This window comes from Sitophilus oryzae, unplaced genomic scaffold (genome assembly GCF_002938485.1).
Source record: "Sitophilus oryzae breed Bouriz unplaced genomic scaffold, Soryzae_2.0 scaffold_812_pilon_pilon, whole genome shotgun sequence".
Lineage (NCBI taxonomy): Eukaryota > Metazoa > Arthropoda > Insecta > Coleoptera > Curculionidae > Sitophilus > Sitophilus oryzae.
Window position 1 is genome coordinate 166,356 of NW_022147431.1, and position 25,850 is coordinate 192,205.

Here is a 25,850-nt window from a genome sequence, read left to right on the forward strand (position 1 = left end):
ATTGCAAATTTTTTACTAAATTTCGTAAATCTCTGAGATACAAATTTTGGCCTTCCCGAACTTTTACCTCTAACGTCTACATTGGCAGATTCGCCGTATTTTTTTATTATATTAAAGTCCGTGGTTTTTGGAATACTTAAATCATCAGAAATTTTTCGAATCGTTTTTCCCGTACTGTATTGACGAATGATAATTTCGCGTAGTTTTTGATTTGTAGCTTTTCCACGGACCATTACTTTGAATTCAATTAACAAAATTGAAAATTAAAAAAAATTAAAATTACTTACAGTAAATCTCACTACTCAAAGTATCGAGTCACTTACAGGCTATCAACACTGATGTAAACAGTTTGCAACATTTGTGACGTTTATAGCAAATCCGCCTATGATGATATTAATTATTTAAAAATACTTGTCCCAACATTTAGTTGTCAGCAAATTTGTCCTTTTATGAACAAAATCCGCTACTGTAAATATGGATTGATTTACAAATTCATAAAAATATTGTCAAGTTGTTTAGGTTGTAATGGCTATGTTTATATTTAAAAATTAAACATATATTTTTCAGTCATTTTGAAAAACCAGGGCAATAATTCCTAAATATGACCTTGTTCCAACATATAGTTGTTAGGGCTCGTATACAGTAGTTCTAAAGAAATTGTCATTTAAAATAAACGTATTATTTTCAATTTTTTTTGCATAAATCCAAAACTAATCAAGATACCGGGGTTTTCTTCATAGGTCTTTGTCAGACTTCTAATTACGCAACTTTTGTCCCATTTAACCGAACTCGTATCTCTCGTAGTTTCTGAGATGGCAATGTTGAGCATCGAAATTGTCACCACCCTATATCGAACAACAATAAAATTATAATTGAATTTGACACTTACCTATTGTCTGTTTTTCAACTAACTTTTAAGCTTTATTTTGTGAATGTGTAAAAGTGCTTTTAGGCCTAGAATAAAATTAGTTTTTTTTGTTTAGTAACAAAAATGACATAAAAATTATATTTAGAATTTTTTGAAAAAATCTTCTAAATAAAAAAAGTTATTCCGATACCGGGAATCGAACCCGAGCCTCCTGGGTGAAAGCCAGGTATCCTAGCCACTAGACCATATCAGATCGTTGAGAACATCCTTCTCAGACATTATTTCAACCGTAGATAAATATTTTCTATTTATACACGACCGTCTGCTACCTATATCAATCAAAAATAAATTAATTTGATATCTTTTTAACGATTCCTTTCCGATTAGATATGCAAAATATGTAATTAAAAATTACCATATTACAAATACCGATAAATACTGACGATAATATAGGTAATTTTATTGTCGCGTTTATTGATATGAGATCAATGCATGATTCCACTTATAATTTTGGAAATTTTACACCAATTTTTTTTTTCGTTTGTCAAAAATTTTTAATTTTGATAAAGTCTTTCAATACACAGAAAATTATAAATAGGTTGCTATAATTGACATTTTCATTCAAGATTTCGACTGACGATATGCGAAAAACGACTGGAAATATATTTTAGCTGTGAAATAAAATGAACTTTTGGGGTACTTTTTTACTAAAGAAGGCGTCCATATTTTCAAAGAGACATGATTTATAATATCAATAAAATTACTTTAAATGAGAAAGACTCAGCCTCTCAAATTGGAAAAAAATGCATAAAAATAAATACCGTGGCAAACTTTATTTGCAGCAACTTTTTGATAAGCACTTATAACATTATGCACACAATAAATATACAGTTCATACCAAATAAACTTTTAGTCACATGATTAAGCTTGACCGGCACAGCGTTGCCCACTTTTATATATTTTCTTTTAATCAAAATATTTTAAGAACCAAAAATAAATAAATTATAAATATATAACCAGTTATTATTTACATCAGCAAAACTCTTAATAGCACTTAAGTGACATAAATGGCCTCCCGTTCAAAATCTAAGCTATCTTGTATACTTCGCACTAAAAGAGGTTCTAAAAGAACAATGTTCGACTGCAAGATCTGCTAATAAACATTTTTAAGGTTAAAAAGTATCACAACACTATTAATTTAAACCAAACTCGTAATACAAAACTAAAGTGTCAAAACCAATGAAAATATCAGGAAATAAATAAATATATTTGGCAACTTGACATTTTTTCAGCAGAGCTACCACACAGTGAATCCCAAGCGCGAATTTTAAATTCCAGTTAGTCAGTCCGGCGCGGCGCACAGTAGAACGCTCGTATGTTTGATGCTGGACATAACACTTAAAATCGTATTTAAACTTTTAATACAAATTTCTTCAAATACATATTTAGAAGGCCATAATTTAATCAACAAAATCGAATTTTATTGGAAATTTCACCTAAAGCTATATATTATGGTATACAATATATGCGTTTCTTGTTAAAGATATTTAATATGTGGGAAGTTTATAGAGCAAATTATGAATTAAATAAATGACTTAATTCATGTGCCCCATACAAAAGTTTTAGCCCATATTTTAACGAATAATTTTAAAGAAATTTTGAAACACTTGGGCGTTTATTCAACTCTCTTCTCCGTGAAAATATACATTTTTCAGCGAAATTTATTATAGTTTGCATCTTTCTTTCGTAATTATCAAAAAGTCCACCGAGTCCCGATTATTTGTTGGTGGGTACGACTTCTCTATTTTATGCTAAACTTTTGAATACAAAGTTTTATTGCAGCCGCTTGCAGCGAAGATGGCTATGGAAAATTCTGTTTAAAATTTATTTTTTTGTGATACACTATACAATAATTAAGGAATTATTGTTATTGAATACATGTTGGTATTAAAGAACTGGACAAATCGCAAGGTAATAATTCATATAGAGTCAAAATATTTATGATAAAAAGTTCATTAAGTTTTGGAATAAGTATGAAATTATGCAGTTTAATTTGTAATAGTCAATTTAATACGGAAATTCAAATAAAATATATATTCTGGAAAACACCCCTGCACTATCCAGTAATTTATCTCTATAATAAAGTTATGACTATTTTTAACAAATTTGAAGATTTTAGAACACATTTATTCAAAAAAATGTCTTAAGTTAGAAATTTTGCATATTTGCGGAATGTCCAGCAAATTGCATTGCGTCGATCCACTGTGCCTGGAATATGTCCATGGTTGGCAACAATGAATTTAAAAATCGCGCCCTCGTTTACTAACTAAAAGTTTAATTGATGTCAACTACAACTATAATTTGACATATAAATGATCAAAACATTTTATGAATGTAATGTCGTTTCTAAAATCAATTTTTTTTTCACTGCTCAGAACAGGTTTAAAGCTGCCTTATCGGTCCATGGGGACAAGATAAGGTGCTATTGTTAATCACCTAGAAAGGAACGAACAATGTTAGCAGCATCAAGCAGCACAGATTTCTGCATTAGGCGGTAAGTATTTTCAGGTATTCCAATTACTTTTAATTGTTCTTTCAGGTTGACCGGGATAATTCCAATGGCTGAGACAATCAAGGGGACTACCTGGACCGATTCCATTTGCCATATATTTTTTATTTCTATTTTCAAGTCTTGATACTTTGTTATTTTTTCTGTAAACTTGCTTTGTATATTGTTATTGTTAGGAATAGAAATATCAATTAGTAAAACTGTTAATTTTATTTATAAGCGTGATGTCCGGTCTGTTACTTCTAACGGTTTTATTTGTTAAGATTGTTTTATCCCAGTATATTTTGAAACTATTATTTTCGACTACGGGTGGTGGATGATATTTGTAGTAGGGCTCTTGGATTTCTCGGTCAATGTTGAATTGTTTGGTTGGATTGATGCGATTCTGTTGTGTCTTTCCAGATACTTTGTACTCGCAAGATTACTGCACCCTGATAAAATGTGTTCTATGTTTTCACTTCCAGAATCACATCTACGGCACTTGTCTGATATATTCTCTTTTAGGATGAGTTTCCGGTAGTTGCGTGTTGGAATAACTTGGTCTTGCATAGCCACTATGAATCCCTCGGTTTCTGGGTATAGATAACCCGATCTTAACCAGTGCAATGATGCCGCCTTTTCAATGTGATGTTGATCTAGTTAATTTGGGTACCGTCCGTGTAACTCCTTGGCTCCCCAAGTAGCTATTTTATTAGTGATTGATGTAGGAGTTGGAAAAGTATCATATTGTTTACTACTGAGGTTCAAGGGGTGTATTTGACATCAGCTGAAGACACCGTGACGTAAAGGTTGCTGTTCTTGGTATAAAAGTATTCTCTGAGGCTCTTTATTTGCTCCCGACAGACATTAACAACATCCAGTAAACCTCTACCTCCAAGATTTCGAGGGAGGGTCACCCGTTCCGTAGCGCTTCTTGGGTGGTGATTTCTAAATTTGGTTAAGGTTGTTCGTACCAGGCGATTTAGGAATTCCAAGTCTGTATGGGTCCATTCGACTATTCCAAAAGAATATGTAAGAATCGGTAGGGCATAATTGTTTCTTGCTTTAAAGAGGTTCTTAGAATTCAAACTTGTCTTTAGAAGGGAGGAAGGCGGTCGATAGGCGGTTTTTAATAATTCCATGTTCTATTTTGTGTGTTTGTAGCATTCCAAGATATTTATACGGCTCAGTCGACATTGAGGAGATAATTGTTTTCTCATCTAGATTCAATTCTGGTGTTTCGCATAGTTTTCCTCTTATGATTGAAACTTATTATTATTATTAATTAAACATATTTGCAACAACTTTTTGATTGGCACCCTGTTAAACGTACATTCTTCTATTCGTAAATATACGCAAATATCAGGTTTTGATTAAAAATATGATGGGAGTAATAATCCTGCAGCCGGATCCTGTACTATTAAATATTATCCAAAATTATCCTTTATTATTCAATACAACCCCCGTCTTATTTTTAGAATTATCTACATATATATGTATAGGTATAAACTTAGAGACAAGTCTCGCTCTGTAAATCCATTTGTTTCGGTGGAATTAAAGGGAAATAATTTGGTTCTAAAACGTAACCTAATGCCACTAAGACACAGTTGGATGAGTCGACTTGTACGCGCTTATTGTTACTGTTAAGTGGGAATTTTCCGCCAGAGACAACTAACGCGATATCTTGAAAGACGCAGGCGGTTCTAGTACGGGTGTGTTGGTAGTAGGAGATTAAGTGTGGAAAAGTGATAGAAATTAAAGGGATAATCCATATGTAAAGTTAAGCAAGATTTAACCAAACATTTCGGAATAAAGTTGTAAGTATATTTTGAAGACACTGTAAAAGTGCTGAGGTTTTATTTTTGAGAAATATATCTTTTCAGAATCAAGTTAGATTGTAAATAGTTGGAAGGGCGGAAGGTAATCACCGCGACCTTATATAGATCAATTGAGTCCTCCTTCCTTGTGTTATAACTCATTATACAGTCTCAGAGATTTGACAAAAGCCAGTGTCTGACAAGGTTTTACTGATGTTAGTTCTCCATTTCCGATACCAGTCGTACCGAAATTGTCCTACAGAAGATGGCACGAATGGTTGCCATCTCGGGGTACTCGGTTATGAGGTGTTCTGATGTTTTCTCATTTTCTCTATAGAATTGGTATTCGCCGTTGTTTCTTAGCTTCGATATACTGAGTTGCTATTTGAGGAGGCAGTGTCCTGTGAAGATTGTTCTTACTTAAAAATCAAGGAGAATCTTTGATTTTTCTCGTTCTTAAAACTTGAGTAATTTTTTCGAGTGTCTTAGACTGTTGGATTCCCATTCCAGGTTAAGCAGAGCCAGGTTCCCGTTCCAGTTCTGGTCCAGTTAGTGGGAGTGATCGCTCCTTTTCTAGCTAGATCGTTTGCTTTTTCATTACCTTCTATCTTTTCGTGGGCTGGCACCCAGAGTTGGGGGACTTTATTTTTTTGCCTAATTTGTTCAGCTTCTCTAGGCATTCTTTGGACGAATTGATGGTTAATGAGTTGATAGTTTCTTAGGCTGCTTGACTATCGGATATTTTTTGTTTTCAATAGTTCCCATCTAAGATGTACGCGTCTTTCGATAGCGTAGATTTCTGCCTGAAGGATACTGAGGTTACCCGTTAAACGCATACATTAAGTTAATAATATGTTTTTTTATTTTCTTTGTCTAATTTCTTCAGCTTCCCAAGGTATTCTTTGACCAACTTTGAATTGAGGGTTACTGAGTTCGCTCAATACTGTTTTCGTCAATGACCAATTGAATCATTGTCGCCTTGGTGTTAATGTGCAGTGGTGTTAAGTTTAGAATGACCTTCATTCCTATTGTTGGTCAGGCTTCTGTGATGCAGAGGCATGCCAGACTCTGTATTTTGCACTGGTCTTGCCTTGCTCTACGTGGCTTTAGTTTTGTATCCAAAGGAATTGCTCCATAAGTAATCATGAGACTTACTATCATGGTATATATCCAGCGGAAAATGTTAGGGGCGTAACCCCATCTATTTTCCGCCAGTCTTCTGCATATCTTGAGGGACTTTGTGGCTTTGCTGGAAATGTTCTGAATATGCTTGTTCCAAATAAACTTACTATCCAGGTTTATTTCCAGATATTTCACTTCCTGTGGTGGAAGGTTCTTTTTTTCAACTAAATTAGATTCTTTTCAGGTTTTCCAGACTTCGTTTTATAGTGAATGGCACTCCGAGGTTTGGTATGACGACAGTCCTGCACCATATCTCAGTGATTCTTCAGAGATTTTCGTAGATAGCATTTTAATGTGGGTACTCAGTAGGTACTTAAAAACATTTTCATCTTTTAACTCTGACTCTGTTATTAGAGTTGTTTCCTGAAGTTCGTTGCAACAACATTAAATAGTTTTTAATACATTTATTTTGTTTATGTGAAATATGGTGAATGTGAACTATAATGTAAATATATAGAAGAGTTAGTGAAACGTACGTTCAGATTAGTAGAGGGAGAAGGGTGTTTCTGCGCCAGGAGGCACAGGAGGTGGAGGAGGGAGTGTAACGTAAATCAGGTAAGAACAGTTAAAATACGCTAATAAACAAGAATAAACAGGTTTGAACCGCTGTGAACCGCTTTAAAATAGAAATAAACAGGTTTGAGCAAAAAATAAACAGGTGTGTTGTTAGTTCAAATGCATTATTCTTGTTTATTAGCGTATTTTAACTGTTCTTGCCTGATTTAACAAACAGTTCATAATTTTTTTTTTTAGTTTTCCTATCACTCTTTTTAGTTTTCCGACTTTTTGTTCTTGTATCCTTTTGAAAATTCAAAAGCACACATATATATGACTTTTAAATACGTTTTCTCTTTTCGATCTTTAGACATCTTGAGAGTTCTAATTTTAGAACATTTAAATTTTCCAACATCTATATAGATTGTCACTTAACATATTTTTTGAATTGATTAAATATATTTATTTTTTATAATTTAAAATTAATAAAAGACAAATTTGGTCCAAACTTTATTAAAGTCTTACGGAATGAAAATGAATAACTGAAACTGTGAAACAATTAACTGCTAACTGAATTTAAATATTCTAGGTTAGAGAATTAACTAAATTAAACCGACCTTAAACCATATTCGGTTATGTTTCCATTTTGATTCGGAGGGAAAATCACGGCAATTCTCTACGGAAACCAAACAATGGCGATAGTAAATAGCCAACTATTAAGACAAACGCATTTCTATTGTTCGTCGAGGTCCTTTTTGGAGCCCGGAATTAACTTCCGAAGATATTTGTCACGTTTATCTGGATATACAATGGGACCAAGATGCTAAAACAGATATGAGTTCGGGAGCGGAGTGTAATGAGCGACCTTTGTCACTGTCCGGATAGTTATGGAGCGTGTTTAGGTCAAACATGGGGGCTTAATGCGTCGTTTAAAAGAGTATTTCATCTGTAATATTTATGAGATCTGCTGGATTTTGTACTAGTTGGAGCTGGATAAAATGTTTGCGCTTAGTGTAGATATACGTTTTGTCTTGTGATCCTTTTCTTTTTTACAGATGACTATATCTATTAATAGTTGTCTTTTATAATTACAATTTACCTTACACAAAAAAGCATTCAGATTTCGGAACACTATATTGAAAAGATTAAAAAATATCTATACCTATGTGGCGGATTCATCTCTCCAAAAAATTCTATATGGGTTTTTCGCCACTGCAAGAAAATCTACAAAATAAAATAGTTATTTTATCTAAACACTTTTGCGTTAATCCTTCTGAAGTTAGGTTTAAAGATATACAAATTTGCCTAACGAACAAAAATAAACAAGTAGTTTCCATTTGGGATTAACGCAGAAGTGTTTACATAAAATAACTATGTTATTTTGTAGATTTTCTTGCAGTGACGAAATACCCATATAGGATTTTTTGGAGGGATTGAAAAGATTATAGAAAAAATTTTGTTTTTTCGCCTCTGAAACAGAAATCTACAAAATGAAAAAGATATTTTTTGTAAATACCTCTGCGTTGAATCCAAGAGGAAACCAGCTTGTTAGTATGTTTTTGCCTAGTAAAAAAAATCTGCCCAACCAACAATGAAATGCTTAACATCTCAGGAGGTATATCACATCACTTTAGGTTTTTTTATATAGAATAGTTGTTTTTAGCTACTTTTTATAGTTTTTTTTTATTTTATTTTTGGCTTCAGACGACGGATGGAAATATGCCTGGGTGGGACACCCTTGCTGCTGAAACATGGCCACAATTAATGGACACAATCAACAAAATTATCATCCATTGTTAAAAAAATATAAAAAAATGTGTGTGGGTAACTATGTGGGTAAACACTCAACCGTATTCCAGACAGAAATCTTCGCCATTCTACAATGTGCAAGAGAAAACAATAGAAGGGCGTATTCAGGTAAGCTCATCAATATATGCTCAGACAGTCAGGCAGCACTTGGGGCGCTTATGAACCCAAAGGTATCGTCGAGACTCGTCTGGGAATGCCTGGGTGAACTGGGAGCTCTGGCACGAACAGAATTAAATTATTCTGGGTGCCGGGCCACAGCGGCATCCAAGGCAACTAAAAAGCCGATGAGCTAGCTAGGCAGGGATCATCGGCATCCTATCTTGGTCCAGAGCCAGTACTGGGAATACCCAAATGTATGGTCTGTAGTGCACTAAAAGTTTGGATCAAGGAAAAGCACAATGTCCACTGGAGAAACAGACAGGGGCACAGGCACAGCAAGGCTTTTATCCAAGGACCTAGCTCTAAAACCGCAAAAGAAGTGCTAATGCTTAGCAGGAATAAAGTGCGGATTACAACAGGCCTCTTGACAGGACACATGGCTGTCAAGTGTTATCTGAACAAGCTCAACCTGTATCAAGGAAGTCTTTGCTGCAGACTCTGCGATAAAGATCCTGAAACAGCGGAGCACATAATATGTCATTGCGAGGCTCTGGATCCCAAGCGACACTTTTTATTTGGGAAAGCTAGGCTAGAACCGGAGGAACTATGCTCCCATCCTATCAAGGACCTGCATAAGCTAGTGCAGGGCACAGGGATAGAAGAATGGGTGCAGATATAGAAGGGGAACAAACACAATAGGCCTCACAGGTCGCAGTGTTTCCGGCAGAGGACGGCCCCTTGTTATGGAAAAAAAAGTAAGTTAATTCGGACTGAACGGCCCATTTTTACACACAAAAATGGTCAGCCGCTGATGATGAGATGTCTTTTTTAGAGAGATGTGTTCAATTCATTATTCAAATTCTCAGAATGTTGTTAACAAAAGTTTCATCTTAAAATAAAGTTTTAATCAATCACAATTCTTTATAACCATCATTTACCAGATTAATAATTATAGCTCAATTAAAAACAATTCATTATTTATAGTGATTTACAGTAATTTTAATTAATTAAACGGATATTCTCGTTGAATATTGATTTGAAATGTGTCATTAAGTGTCCTCCAATAAAAATGCGAGTTGCTTACTCTAAATTTTAATTCTGAGTTGGCAAATGAGCTAGATGCCCTACCTAGACCGTTATTCAGAGGCTACAAACCTGTCGATGAAACTATGCATGAAATCAAAGTTGATACAGTTTCAAGTTAATTATAGTGATTTTATTAACCGCGTAAACCGCGTGCGTTGGCACAGATCGTTATCCAGTGTTGCCACAAGCTTATTTTTCATCGGTGTAGGTTATTACGAGGTAGCGGGATTAAATTGTTTTACAAAGGGGTAGATCTACACCGAATGGGGTGGCTGTGGCAACAGCCGCTATCACTTTTCCTCTCGCTAGCTTGCGCGTCACATGCATCTTCCAAGGCCGTGTGTCATGACCTTGAATTTTTACTCACAACGCGCGTAAATAAGTTTCACTTCAATAAATTGTATTTAAATTTCTGGGCCCATTCTTTCTTGGTAATAAATTTACCTAAGTATTAATTAAAATCAACTAAGTAATAAGGTTATATTGTTCATCAAATGAACAATATATCCCCCACAATTATCTGTACTTTAATCCCCTTCGTATTCCTATCAAGCTTTCCTTCTTATCCAGATCGTATAATCGACATGTCGAAGCAATAATGAAAACCCTTGTGGCGCGTTCTCCGGTAACTCCATCCAATACTAACTCGTATTCGGCCTTCTTTCGAGAGAAACTCTTGTGATCGCCGATGCACGCCAACGCGACTTTAAGTCTGCATCGTCGATGGAGCGTCCCGACGCCACAGCAGCGCCGCCTGAATCAATTACCCTTCTGATAATGGAATTCATTACCCGTTCCTTCGCGATCAAATATTACTTTATCTCTTGGGTCGTTAGTAAGGCGTGCATTATCTCCTATTGCTTTAATCGAATGCGGCGGTAGATTTTTCTGGTTTAATATCTTTTAGTTGGTTTAAGATTATAATAGCAGAGTAAAGCATATTCAGAAGTGTTCATAAGAATAATGGTCATTTCTGTATGGAAGATTTGAGTTGAGATAATTGTATGGAATGAACATCAACAATTGACGAACTTAAAGAAATAAAGGAAAACCTAGAGTGTATAGAAAAGTCAACTTGGTGTGGATACTTAATTGATGATTGGGATAGAAACATATGCAGCATGATCCAAGACTGTAAGGATGTTAACAATTTTCGTATCAGTTTTTAGTAAATGACGTCTAGAGATTGACCATGCCAAAATTATCATCGATTTTTATTCCCAAGCCCTCTTCAAAACCGTTTTTTTTTCTATCATACGTTCAAAAGTTTTAGAAATATATTTTAAAATATCCAGTTAATTCAATAAAATATGACTAAAAAAGGTTTTGCATCAAATAGTAAATTTATTCCTATAATTGCCTATACAGGGTGCTACAAATTCGAGGTACGAGCATTGGTATCTCGGAAACCGTAATAGATAACATTAAATGGTTAAACATTACCGATGTTTAAATTGGTTTAAGTTGCCTCCTTGGGATGTTCACCAAGGTGCCATCAAAAAAGTTTTAGAAATTTCAAGGGTTGCTGAGTTTTTTAGCCACTTTATTAGGGCTATCTCATAGTATTTTTAGATTTTCGAATTAGCTGATAATTTGTGAGATACAGAGGCCAACTTAATTTTTTTAAAGACGGATCTGAATTTGTTCACATCCCAATGGTGAACAAATTTCACATTGGGTTCACATCCCAATGGTGTCCATTGGTGAACATCCCAAAGTGCAACTTTGCCCCAATTTAGCCATGTTCTTATCTATTACGGTTACCGAGATACCAATGCTCGTTTTTGCCGAATACCCCGAATTTGTAGCATCCAGTATATCTCATTTAATTTCATACCCTTATGTAACTCTTTTTTTGATATCCAGATCGTATAATCGACATTTCCAAGCTATAATGAAAACCCTTGCGGCGCACTACACGTAATTCCACCCGATATCAACTCGCTTTGTGCCTTCTCAATAGATACTCTTGTGATCGCCAATGCACGCCGACACGACTCGAAGTCTGCCTCGTCGATGGAGCGTCTCGACGCCGCCGACGCCAGAATCAATTACCCTTCTGATAATGGAACGCATTACCCGTTCCTTCGCGATCAAATATTACTTTAACTATTGGGCCGTTAGTAAGACGTGCATTATCCCTTATTGCCCATATCTAAAACGGCAAAGTAAGTATTTAGGTTTAATGTCTTTTATGCAATTATATATGGGTTCTGGTACTGATATTGTCTTTAAATTTTAAATTTTATACCAGGTTTCAATCAGATGCAATACTAACCTTTATAACGCTGATTGAAGGGATACCTATATATGGAGCTGAAAGGCTGACTATTTGATTGCTTATGTGCGCAGCTTCATAAAAATATATTATTTTCAGTTCAGTCAACCAAACTGAATAATCGGCCAACTCGAAATTGCATGTGAGCACCTAGCTTAATCATTAATACACAAATATAGAACAGGGAAGTATAACTTAAATAATATACCATGGAATAGACAATAAATTGAAATGAATCTATACTAATATCACAGCTAATATATAAAATCCTTGTCACAGCTAATATATAAAATATATAAAAAAAAGTGACTGACATACCGATTAATCACGATCCTGCTCAAACCACTCAACGTAAGAAGCTCGATTTTGGCATACAGGTCGATAAGAAGGGATTTTTCGAAATTCCAGTTCCAAGGGGATGAAACCACCCCTCAAATAATATTACAATATTTTTTATTTTTTATTTAAAAAACGGTCAAGTTTTCGAAAAAACGCTTAAACACGTATATTTTATTTTGTTTTTTTTTACATTTTAAGATTTTTTAAAAATGTATACAGGGCGTTTCGAAAAATCTGGTCATTGATTATTCACGATCCTGCTTAAAGCGCTTGACGTAAAAAGCTAATTTTTGGAAAACAGATTGACTTTAGGGTGTAGAGGTTCGATAAGAAGAGATTTTTCGAAACTCGAATTCTAAGGGGGCTAAACTTAATGACGTTTAAAGCCTAAAATAGAATACCCTGCTGTTATATGTTGGATGCTCTCAGCTGTACGTTTGCATTTCCTACACAAATCACTTTCAACTCTCTCTTTTAAGACATATTTCCTATAGTTCAGGGTCGGGACAACTTGATCTTGTATTGCTAGTTTACTTCCTTCGGTTTCTGGGAACAAGTAACCCGTCTTTTAGGTAAGTAGGTGAATCCAGCATAATAATTGTGTTATTTTTTCAGTTTGCTTTATACCTGCCATGGATAGTTTTACTGGCCCATTTTTCTTCCATTTCCGTCCAATTTCTTAGAGTTGAGCTGTTGGGGTTCATCAAGTTAAGAGGGGAATAGTTTTGGTCAATATCTCGGATGGTACGGTGAAGCGGTAAGTTGTTACTCAAGAAGTAGTTTCTCAGTTTCTGAACTTGTCTATTGTAGCAATTTTCTACATTTAGAAGGCCTCTCCCGCATTTTGACCTTGGTATATATACGCGGTTCACACTGGTCTTTGGGTGGTGGTATCGATATTTTGTTAACAGAGTCCTGATTTTTGTGTCAATGCCTCTCAGGTCTGTTGGAGTCCATTTTAAAATACCAAATGAGTATACACAATACTAGGTATAGCCTAGGTGTTTAGTGCCGTAAATAGATTCTTTGATGTAAGTTTAGATGACAATATGATTCTGACACGTCTCGTCAGTTCGTTCTTAAACTATTCCTTGGTGTCCTTTTGGCTGATCCTCACTAATTGGTGAAAACCGATATAATTATACGCTTCCTCCTGCTTTATTGCTTCGAATGTTGTTCCATCCATCAATATGGTGCTTAGCTCGTGGTTTACTACTCCTTTTTTTGCATGCATTGGTGAACATTTTTCTAGTCCCATTTCCATTTTGATTGCCGAACTGAAGGATTTGCCAACTTCTAGCTGGCTTTGTAGTTTTTCGGGATTGGCTGCATACAACTTTAAGTCATCCATATAGAATAAATGACTGGATGATCTTAGCATTAGACTAAACAGTCTCTAAGCAGTCTATTGCGTGATTTCAATATTTATGTTTTAATAATATTGCAACTGTAATATAGATAAACTTAAAATTACACAATAGTCAAGATATGAAAAATAACACTACAATAAATCTACTTTATGTAATAAACAACTTTTTTGACTTTTTCAAAAAAGCGAATTCTCTATCGTATTACTAATTTAATATATCTAGCCAGTGTCACACAATTTTTACAATACCGCGTATTACACTATCTAGTTTTATCTTAATGTTAAATGTCGGATCGTATATAGAGCGCACACCGAGTCCAGTAAAAACTGCAGCGCGTTTCGTATTTTTTCGTCGTCATTTGTATGAGTTAGAGTTCCATTAGTCAGCTTTAATTCATTATACAGTAGCAAAAATGGCCGGACACAGTAACCGTCGTAAAATATAACTCTTTGTTGGCGAGCCGTCAGCTCATAATGTCCCGGTAAATGGGTGTCGGTGCTTGGTTTGGTCGCTTTGGCCATTAGGACAACGCGGCAACGTGGCTTGTTTGGACCAGACTAAAGCTTTTTATTGAAAGACTTGTTTGTATGGAGTTTGTTAGGCCTTTGATATTGTACGAGTTGTTGTAATTGTACACTAATTGGAGGTTTTTATAAAAATATTTGGGAGCGAGTATTTTTATGTACTTGAATGCAAGAGTTTCCCCATTCTTCTTCCAACGAATGCAAGAGTTTCAACGATTACTAAAATTTAAAATATCGGCTGATGCAGGAGTTAAGTTGGCTACAAAGTGAATGAATGGAACCCTATATGAGTTTTTATGGAATTGAGTGTGTGCTTTAAACACATTGGTTGAGCGTAGCAAACGTTGGTCTGGGTTGCAGAGAATGAGGATCACAAGAGTTTGAGAGCAAGGTTATTATATTAAACAGGTTGCCTCGTAACTTTGGACCAATCACAATAATTGGCGCGATTACGTCAGCCAGTGGGATATTTAAAACAACTATTATCAAAATATTTAATAATAATATCAATTACACAAGTTCAATTGTTCTTCTAGAAAGTCTTATCATTTTTAAGCAATATTTGTATTCGAAAAAAAAATGTTTTAGCTTTTTACCATGTTAAGTAATCGTAACCTAGTCGAAATAATTTATTATACCTATATAACACTCAGCAAAAACAATACTGAACATTATAGGCTGTTATAGGTAGGAACTTTTTTTCTAAGGAAAATTTGTTAAATAATTTTATAAAAAATATCTACTTCATCAATTATAATACGTTAAGTACACTTAAACTAAAAAAATATATTATGTCCACTAAAACTGTCCTATAATGCACTCAAATGCACTTAATAAACGGAAAACCTAAGGAAAACAATGTAAAATTATTTGTAAACAAGCTGAAAACTTCTGAGTACTACACGATGACGCGCAATATTGCGGCTAATATCAAGTTACGAGACAACTTGTTTAATTTAATAACCTTGGTTTGAGAGAACGAGGATCACACTTCTGCGGCGTTGCAAAAGCAGTAACGAGAATGGCTCCAAAACGATGGGTGGTCAACAAATCTTTAGAATTGTGGAGAAATTCACCAGTGCAGACACAAGCGAAAAAGTTCTTAGTAGAACATTTGCCAAAATTTGTGGTAGACCTGATAAGCAAAGACAGAAAAACAGTCAAAGCTGTAGAGGTTGTACTAACAGGACATTGCAAGCTGAATAGGCATCTAAAGCTAATGGGATTGACCGATGAAACTATGTGCAAGGTCTGTCAAACTGAAGAAGAACCGACAGGGCACATTCTATGTTGGTTCGAAAGTCTGGCAATTGTGCAGTTCTTTACTAGGCAATGATAGGCCATTGACGAAGTACTATGTGGAGGGTTTAATCTTCAAATTCCAAAACCTTTTGAAAAGGATATGAATGGAGAATGCATCTTAAGGATCAGAAGAGTTGAAAAGACAATAGATCTGAAAAGTCGCAGAAAATCTTTGATTTTTCGGTTGTGGGGGGGGTTGATTTGGGGGGGTGAAAGATTCACATTCCAGGTTACATATGGAGTTTTCCATGTTCTTGAGTTGTGCTTTAAGTTGCTTTGTACTTGGGATACAGAACGATTCTTTTCCAGTTTATCGGAGTGTTCTCTCATATTTTAGCCAGATCGTTTGCTATTTCGTTATCTTCTATCCCTTGGTGAGCTGGCAAGATGGCTTTATTTTTTTGCCTAATTTGTTCAGCTTCTAACATGTACTTTAGTGGAATAATTAAATTTCTTTTCTATTTCCTAGATCATTTTTAAATTATAATAAGAAATTTTAAAAAAATACAATAATACAAATAGAACTCTTATTTATACCAAGCAATATCCTATTTATAAATCAAACAAAATCGAATATTTTAATTGCACAATAATATGACCCGTAACGAACAATACTTTTATTTATATATTCCAATTAAAAAATTAAATATTTAAATGCGGCGCGAGAGGTGAATTCCCTTCCACCCTCGCAGCCACATTGGCTTCGACAAAAAACAAAACACACACAAACGGGCTCCTTTGTCCGTAAAAACGGCGGCCAATTGCAAAACTTCACCCGGCCGGTTGCCACATTTCCATATCCGGCAAAATAAAATTGTTCCGATTTAATTTCTATAAATTATGTTTTGCGCTTCTGTCGGCCGCTTGTTTTTAGGCTATATGTTTCAATTTGGCTCATTTAGTTTTGCAATCATGGGCGTAGGTAAAAGCTATTATGAAAATAATAAAGCCAATAAGGACTATTTAGGGATATGAGGATTATTTTATTATTAAATTAATAATTATTAATAGATATTTATTAATTTTAATATTATATTATTTTAAAGGTTTCAATCTAAAGCGTTTATTTGCAAATTATTGTTATATTTTACCAAAGTACCGTGGACCATAATCTGTTCAATATAATGATCTAAAAACATTCTGTAAAGTCAGCATTTAAAAATATTTAGTAAAAAACATTTCCTCATATCAGCAATACTCGTTTTTCAATATCTTATTAATTTCCATTTGCATTTTTGATGACGCTAGGTAGCTAGTTTGTAGATTTCCGAATTTTATATAAATTGAGATCATCATTAGCAAATCTGATTATAAACATAGTCTGGAGAGGTCTAAGGAGTATAATATACTTTATGCAGGCCCCCTCAAAATAAAATAGATAGCAGATTTATCCAGAAGAAGACGATTGGGCAGCAGATATGGACAGGATTTAGTAAATTAAAGTGTGTACTTTTATTTTTTGTATATTAAACATGTGGGTACGCCTACTATAGACAAAAAAAGTATAAACACTATGAAGAGAGCAACGTTGGATATACAACTAAAAAGAAAAAATGAAAATATTATGGATCAGTAGTATAACATATTTGCTGGATCCAATATATAAAAAGGTGAATGATAAAATGTAATAAATTGTAAATTATTACAGACCTATGAACGACCAACAAAAGATATTAAATAGAAGGAAATTAAGATTAGAATGTAGCATGTAGCTGAGTGTTATGGATATTCTCCTTCATTAGTTGATATGATAGTTAGAAAACGTAGGCATAAGTTTGCGATTTCTGCGAATTGTTTTTCAAGTGGAGAAAGATACGTCAAACTATATTTCAGTACCGTTTGATAGAGAGTTATCCCGTGGTTTAAAAATAATTTTCAAGAATATCAATAATTATAAACTTGTGTATAGCGCTATTAATACTCGTAAATTACAACAATAATTAGGCAATCTTAAAGATAAAACACCTCCACAGCAAAGGGCGAGTATTTATGAAGTTTCATGTAAAGATTGTAATCAAAAATATGTTGGGCAAATTAGAAAATTTAAAAAACCATATATAAGGCTAAGATAAGATATGATAGAGCAGATAAATCTTGCGTTGCTCATCATATCTTTGGTAAACATCATTGTATAATTGATGTTAATAATTTAAAATTAATCAAATAAGTCTCAAATTAAAGGCAATCAGATGCATATGAGAGCGTCAAAATAAATAAATGTAAAGAAAATTTTGAAACTTACAATACTGACCATTTCGTTTATAAATTCCTCTGTAAATATGCATCGACACGACTCTGTGCAGCAATTGGTTTTATACCGCCTATATCGCGGTCTCCATTCATTTGTCATATCTTTCGCAGATTTGATTCAAAATGGTTGATTTTGTCATAAATCTCGTTTTCGGGCGATCGTTGCGACAGCTACACAAACATCCGGTTAAATAGGACCGCACAGTCCCGTATTCAGTAATTACGGAACAAACACACAGCGAAATATAAATTAAAAATTTTATTTAATATTAATGGCGATGTTCCGGCTGGTCCGACGTTTTCCATTAATTTATTTTATGATATTTATTGGCCAAATTCGAAAAGAAAATAATAATTTTTCATTGAATAGTGGCAACCTGATGTCGCCTATTTTTATAAATATATTTATTTTATGTTTTATATCAATATTTTAATCGTTCGTTAAATATAGCAATATGATACTGTTTGGTAAACATGTTTTTCACTTTTTTTGTACTTGTTGACATGGGATATTAATGATTGGTGTGAAAAAATAGTAATTATTAATTTGGATTCATGTCATGCAACATTTCATTTATAACTAAATATATTTTTTATAATTAAAAAACAGCAGGTTTAGTCGTGACTGACTAAGTTAAGAAAAAACTACTAATTCTAGTGAGGATGCAGTCAATAATCACCTCCTCCTCCTCCTTCCTATTACTCTATAAGAGTATAGTGGCATTATGATATCGCATTTATTGTGTCTCTCCATGTTGTTCTGTCTTGCGCAGCAGTACTAGCCTCATGCAGACTATGACCTATTTTCTCTTCAACCCAACAGTTTGGAGATCTTCTAGGACGTTTCCGTTCACTTTTCCCTCCACAATTACTTTTTCTAGGTCATTGATGTTCCTGGATATGTGGCTAAAGTATCTTAAGTATGATTGATTTATTGATATCGACAGTCTAGATTCGATATTCAGTTCGAGTATTGAAATATTTGTACCGTGAGCTTTGTACGGTTTTCGCAGCATCCGCGTATAACACCACATTTCAAAAGCATCGATTTTACGTTTCATTGCCAACTTCAATGTCCAGGTCTCTGAGACATAAGTGGCAATGGGGAAAAATTAGGGCTCTTAGTAGTCTGAGTTTGTTTGCTAACTGAAATGGCTGAATCTTTTTTATATTTTATTGAGTTTGGTCATGAAATTACATGCTATACACAGTTTTCTCTTGATTTCTGCGTTACATCCTCCTTTGTTTGATATCAAGGAGCCTAGATATATATATTGATCTACAACTTCGAAACCCGCTGTTTCTGTTGAATTCATGGAGATCGATAATCATTAATTTTATTTTTCTTTTTATTTAGTTTTAAACCAATAAAGCTAATAAAACTACTTTTCAATTTGTCAAGCTTTCTAGAAATTTATTCAGAAAGTTTGATAAGTTAATTAAGCTTCGAGCGGGCGCGTCCGGTATTTTGTACCGCAATTTTACTAATTTCTGTTAAAACAAAATATCTGTTGGACGTAGGGCGGTGGTGCCATTAATTATTTTTATCTAAGGATATTTGACATCCTGGGTCGTAATAGTTGCATATCCAGCGATTTTGATTCAGTAGCAATTCTGTCGTAAACCTGGCAACTACAGAAGTTGCGGTTCTCCGTGCCACCACGCGTCCGGTTATGTAAGTAAAATGGTTATCATATTATTTAATTATTTTGTTTTGTTTAGTGTAATTTTAAATTGTTAATTAATTATTTCGATTGCGCCTATAATAATCTGTCAAATATGTGTTTAAAACCGGTAGTAATGACGGAAAGAGCCAGTATAGAAAGTCTTCCCAGATATTTCCAAGTTTTCCTCGCTATATATGCTCTAGAGGTAAAGGTACCAGATAGAGACAATAAGAAGCGAGTTGGTCCCTGCCATGTATGTGAAACCCATAAAACTACTAGTTTTTGCAACTAATTCAACAAATTTGTTTGCAAAATCTACAGTGATAGACTATAGTCAATTGTATTACCGGTGAATATCTATCTATAGAAAATGACTAAATATTTAGATGACAGTTTTATCTTCTTCCAGTGCTTGTTTAAAAATATATTTTTTGAATATTTAAAAATAATATTTTTATTCCGTTTGGTTTATTTTGTTATAATATTGCTTGTTATTGTTTATTATGCTAAATTTGACAATAAAATATTTCAAATTACAGATTACTTAAAAAATATAAAACGCTCTACGGAATACCGCTACGCGCCCGGTCGTGTGATTCTAAAGTACGCTCCTGCTGAAGGACAAAACAACATCCTTTGCACAATAAAGCCTTACAAACTAACACCATTGGAAATTGAAATCACAAAGGATTTTCTTTATAAAATACTATGCATCTCAATACACTTTTTATTTAAACAATTACTCAAAAAGGAGCTAAATTAATTGATCTCGATTAAGAGCTTGATAAGTATTTAGGTAAATTAAATTTATTTATACCTTTCCTTTAAAGTAGATCACGCTAAAAAAAATAGGTTACCGGGAAATGTTAAACCTATCAATCTGTGTAAATGATTAATTTTGGCTTAAACCTTGTAGGTAAAAGTTTAATTATGTTTGTTCACTAGGAATAAAATTTTATAGTCAATTAATACTTTCGTAAGTTATAGTGCCATGAAACAGTTTACGATGTTTTTGACAATACTGTTTGCATTACCGCAGTTTAACTGTTTATTGCCTTAAATAAAATAAGTTATTTAATTTCAGAAAAATGTCATTACGGTCCCAAGTTGTAATTACATTTTGCGCTTAAGGCAGATGAAATTTATTTAATTTAAAACCGTCGCGGTCGCGTCGTGGTTATTTCGTCATGTCAAAACTCGATAATATGATGGTTCATTGTAATATGGATATGTAAAATAATAAAGTAAAACCTTATTTGCAATAAAGTGCTTTTAGCATATATGTTTTTCCTTCTTAAAAAAATATATTTTATGTGTTACTTTCCCGTTATAACACAATAGTAATAAAGTGTTTTAGTTGCTTGGTGCAAAAATAGTCTGTATATTATGTCTTCTTGTACAAAAGTAAGTTGGTTAATGATTACAGAATATTTGTGTGTGCTCAAAGGAAGACAGGAAGATACTAAGCGGCACAGCATCTGATTTTTCCAGATTTTTGAAATATCGGGAAAAATAGGTAATTGCGAACTGTGAGTCCCCGCGTGACCTCTCAAGGGTTAACAGAAGAATGTGCTGATTTTTGTACGCATAAACTAAATACTAATAATTATTCCTTTGTGACATTCTCATTATTTAAATATCTGGATATATTAATTTTAATGTATCCAGAGAATATAAACAAGAGAGGCCGTAAAAGAATAGAGTGGATACGACAAAAACCCATGTGATAGATGTCATCTGCAGAGTCAAATCCTTAAAATGGCAATGGGCAGGACACCTGGCAAGAAGAACGGATGATGGACCATAAAAATTACATAATGACACCCACAAGGAATTAAGGGACCTAGAAGAAGACCGAACCTGAAATGGGACTATGATATTAGGAAATAAGCAGCATATTGGGCCCGCATAGTCAACAATAGACAACAATGGACCCAACTACAAAGAGAGTATCTAAATATGTGAGGGAGGCTACACCATAATTGGAAATGGTTGAATAAGCTGAAAATGATGATGATAATAATGATTATGATTACTTTTAGGCTGTATTCCGTTGCAAAATCAGGCGAACCAGACCGGTAAACTGCGGTAAAGAGCGGTTCCTGAAAAACATCGGTTTGATACGGAACGATTTGGTAAAATATTGGAAACGTCAAATATTGACGTTTTCTAAATTTCAATACCTCTATTATAAAATTTATCTTTTATGCATTTTTAATGTACCTATTTTCTGCTTTTACGTTTGCTTCTTCTTTTCAATGGAGTTTAATATTGAAAAGTACTTTATTAATAAACTGTTAAACTCGTTAGACAGCTCAAGTAAAGATTTGCAGGTCCAGTATTATAACAAATCAATAATAAATAAACAACAAATCTAATCAATATTTATATTTTTATAGCTTAGAAAACATTCACGATTACTTGTTGTCTTGTTTTTCTTTAAATGTTCCTGACTTTAAGAAACAATGGCTGCATGATAAGTTTAAATGGTCCTAAAAATCATTCTATTTAGTTAATTAAATTTATTTACATTTACTGCCTACCGCCATTACTTTTGGATGTAAATACAAAATATTATTACAAATTATAGAAATTAAATGAGCATTTCACTCAAACTTCCAATATTTGCTTGATTTCTGTCACATAAATGACACTGATTAACAAACAAAACCAGAAAAACCAGTCTTCTCGCGCTGGTCAGTTTGGTGACAGTTATAACTGAATTTTTCAGGAACTGGCGTGTTCCGTAATAAGAAAACTTTCAGGAAACCGATAGAAACGGAACATAAAACCATAACCAAGGTAAGCAACGGAATACAACCTTAATAACAAATTTTGATCTATCGAAATGCCAGTGGTAGTACCATGTCAGTGGTAATATAGAAGTGACTGTAAAAATAATTTTGGTTGTTGTTTCAGTTAGTTCTTTATATGTTGACCATTTTCTTTGTTTGCAACAATGCGGTATACACTAGTAGCATTAGTAGTTATACAAAAAGATGGAATGTTATTTTGAGAGTTTTCTTTTAGAAATATGTGATAAACAGCTAATACTATGCGACCGCGCTGTTCGCCTTTCAGCAAGGGGACATGATTGACTTTATAATATTTTGGGCGCCACTCAATTTTGGAAAAACTCGTATTGGAGTTGAAAATTTAATTTTTTTTTGGTTAATAAATCGAAATGTATGAAAAAATTTCGATCTATTCTTTATTGTAAGTTTTTTTTCGCCCGTAGTTTTAGAAGAGCTTCGCAGTACAATTAATACCATCAAAAATAAATCCTCATCTGGGACCGACTTGGGTTAACTTTCAAATTGTTTTCGAATCTGCCAGAAGGCCCTCTGAATCACTTAACTACTTTAATAAACATGTCATTCCAAAATGGTATTTATCCAAAATGCCTTAAGACCGCAGTAATTCTTCCTCTGCATAAAGGAGGAGACAAAGATCAAGCTTCTAACTATCGCCCAATTGCACTCCTTCCAACGCTATCTAAGATCATAGAAAGGTTGGTTAAAAGAAGGCTGGTATCTTTCCTGTTTAAGTACAAAATACTTATTAAACATCAATTTGGATTTCTAAGCAACAAGTCCACAAATGACGCTATGTTTTCCCTCCTTAATAAAGTTTACTTCAGCGTAAATAACCATCATTCTACAGTCTTGTTTTGTGTTCTCTTTTGTTTGTTTACTTTATCTTTGTCTACAAATTGTAAATATTTTGACAATAAAGGCATTTATTTATTTATTGGTCAATTTTTTTGGAAAACAAAGGTTGACCATTCCTCAAAATTAAATATTGCAGTAAATATTCGACGCCGAGGTGAGAGGTAAGTAAGATTTTATTATGACGTCCCTATTCGGGAAGTTATTCTATTTAGCTGGAAAGTTTAAAAATGAAGACGGATACTCGATAGGGATGCCGAGGGACATTAATCTTATTTAGTGCGCGGGGGAGTTACTGGAGCCCTCTTCGCTAAATAGGAATTTATTCAAAGGAGTGTCTTTCCATTTAAATTCAATTTTTCACGCCCGGAGACGGAAAATAGTTTCCGCGAACTTGTTTTCTATTCGGGGCGGGCGGACGCTGGAAAATTGAGTTAAAAGTGTTTTTGAACAGTTGTGCTGGCGAACAATGGCTTTTTTATGGGGTGCTTCGGAACAAATTCAATTGGATTGCTTTCTTTGGTGGGAAATGTCAATTTTAGGAAAATATTTAGGCTTTTCGCACTAAACTAGGTCGAAATGTGTTAAAAACTGAAAAAGACATATTTTAATTGGATTTATATTTTTAGATAAACAAACCTTTATATTTATTTTACTAAGTTTAGTTCTGTGCAATGTAACAAACTATTAGATGTTAAACATATGTAACAAATTTATTTTTGCCTTTATTTTCGAGAAACTGACAAATTATCAGCAGGTGACAATGTCCATGTTCCTACTCAAGTACTACTAAGTGTAGTGAATGTATTTTTTTAGATAGTTTTTATTTTAATGCAAAAATATGTATCTTCAACTTTTTGGTGGATAAATTTAATAAGAAATATGGACAAACCAGAAATTATATTGACTTTAAACGCATATCTTAAAAACATATTTTTTGCACCACTGTATGATAAAATTTAATGAATGCATCCATTCTTGTTAAAGACACCTGGTTTAAATTAAAAAGAAGACGAAAAAAGACTAAAAGTCTCGGTCTCAACGTTTATATTAAGTTAAACAGTTACACGTGTCTTGCGGGTAGGAACTAGAGAGTAAAACCCCTAAGCTACCAGGCTATTGAAATAATGATTTCGAAATCAACAATACCCGGCAGAATTAATCTTTCAGATTATTAAAAATTAAGGTTGGTTTGATTAAAAACATCATTTACGCACACAAGAACAGGACTTTTTTAGCTCTAGTTTTTTCCATTTTCTATAATAAATCAAGTTTTTTACTTTTTTGACACTCGTCCAGAACAATAACGTTTTCTGACATGTACGTTTTCTAAGTGAAACACGAAGTGAAACATAATCGCTAACGTACGGTCTGGTATATCGCAATGCTATTTTTTATGTATAAGACAGTGTAATTATTTTTTTTCTGGTGGTAGCGTGTCCTTGACTTTAATTATTGTAGCATAATATTTTTTTTAAATATTAATGAGCAGGGCACATGGATTTTGAGTGCAACCAATCTTCGGGAAGTACTTGTAAATTGTTCCATTAAATTGCCAAGATAAAAGTTAAATTTTATTTTTTATTACGTTATAATAATAATTATAACTCAACAAGCCTCGGCGTAGATACTCCTGTAAAGTTAGTGACCTCTACCAGGACTAAAAGTCCTAGGAACTACAACGTCTTTATCTGGTTAGCAGGAACCTGTGGACATGCGGCTTTATGCTATCAGTGCTTCGGCTCTTCCCTCCTTGGGTTAGAAACAATCGACCAACCTTCCCAATATTCTTTTAGATTTTATGTTTAAGGTGTCGGTGTGGAAATAAAATACTGATTTTACACAACCTACCTACTTATTACACACTAAAAAATTAAATACGGTAATACACAATATTAAAAATTAAAGAGAAATATTATTAGTTTAAATAAATATTATGCTATAATAATTAGAGTCAAGGACTACTACCAGAGAAAAAAAATCATCAAATAAGTTTGGTGGTTGCGGTGGGATTTAAGTCCAACAGAAAAATATTTTGTCTTCCCAGAGAAAGGGTCCCTTATGCTATAGAGTATTTGCGTTAGCGAATAAAATATCAAATTAACAGGGGAAACATGTGGACCTTCGAACAAGCTGGGTTTCAAGTCAAAGCAGTTTGAACTTTTGCACAACACACATTCAACACCTTGGTGGATATTTATAGCAGGTTGCATTAGATTAACTGTACAATAATAGTTACAGTATATACGCCTAAGGAAGCTCGAAGGAATAGGGGGAGGGGGGGGGGGGTATAATATACAATCGAAAAAAAAGGCGTCAGAGACGGCCGGAAAATTAAGATCGCTATTATTTCAAATGTAACATCAATCGTAAAAACAGTCGTCAAACCAACTACACGCCATTTTTTTCAATCATATGATATTAGTATACAGGGTGAGTGTTAAAGATCTCGATAAAAGAATCATATTTTCTCTATACTTGTTTTCAAATAAATCCAATATAAACGATTATTTTATCTTGAAAATTTCCAAAATCTTTTTTCCTTGTA

At 33.8% G+C, this 25,850-nt stretch overlaps 1 non-coding gene across 1 annotated transcript; it reads right to left on the reverse strand.

The window, feature by feature from the left end:
- Nucleotides 1–1,049: 1,049 nt before the first annotated feature.
- On the reverse strand, nucleotides 1,050–1,121 carry Trnae-uuc. The gene has a single exon. It is a non-coding gene; the product is annotated as a tRNA-Glu (tRNA).
- Between the last annotated feature and the right edge of the window lie 24,729 nt (nucleotides 1,122–25,850).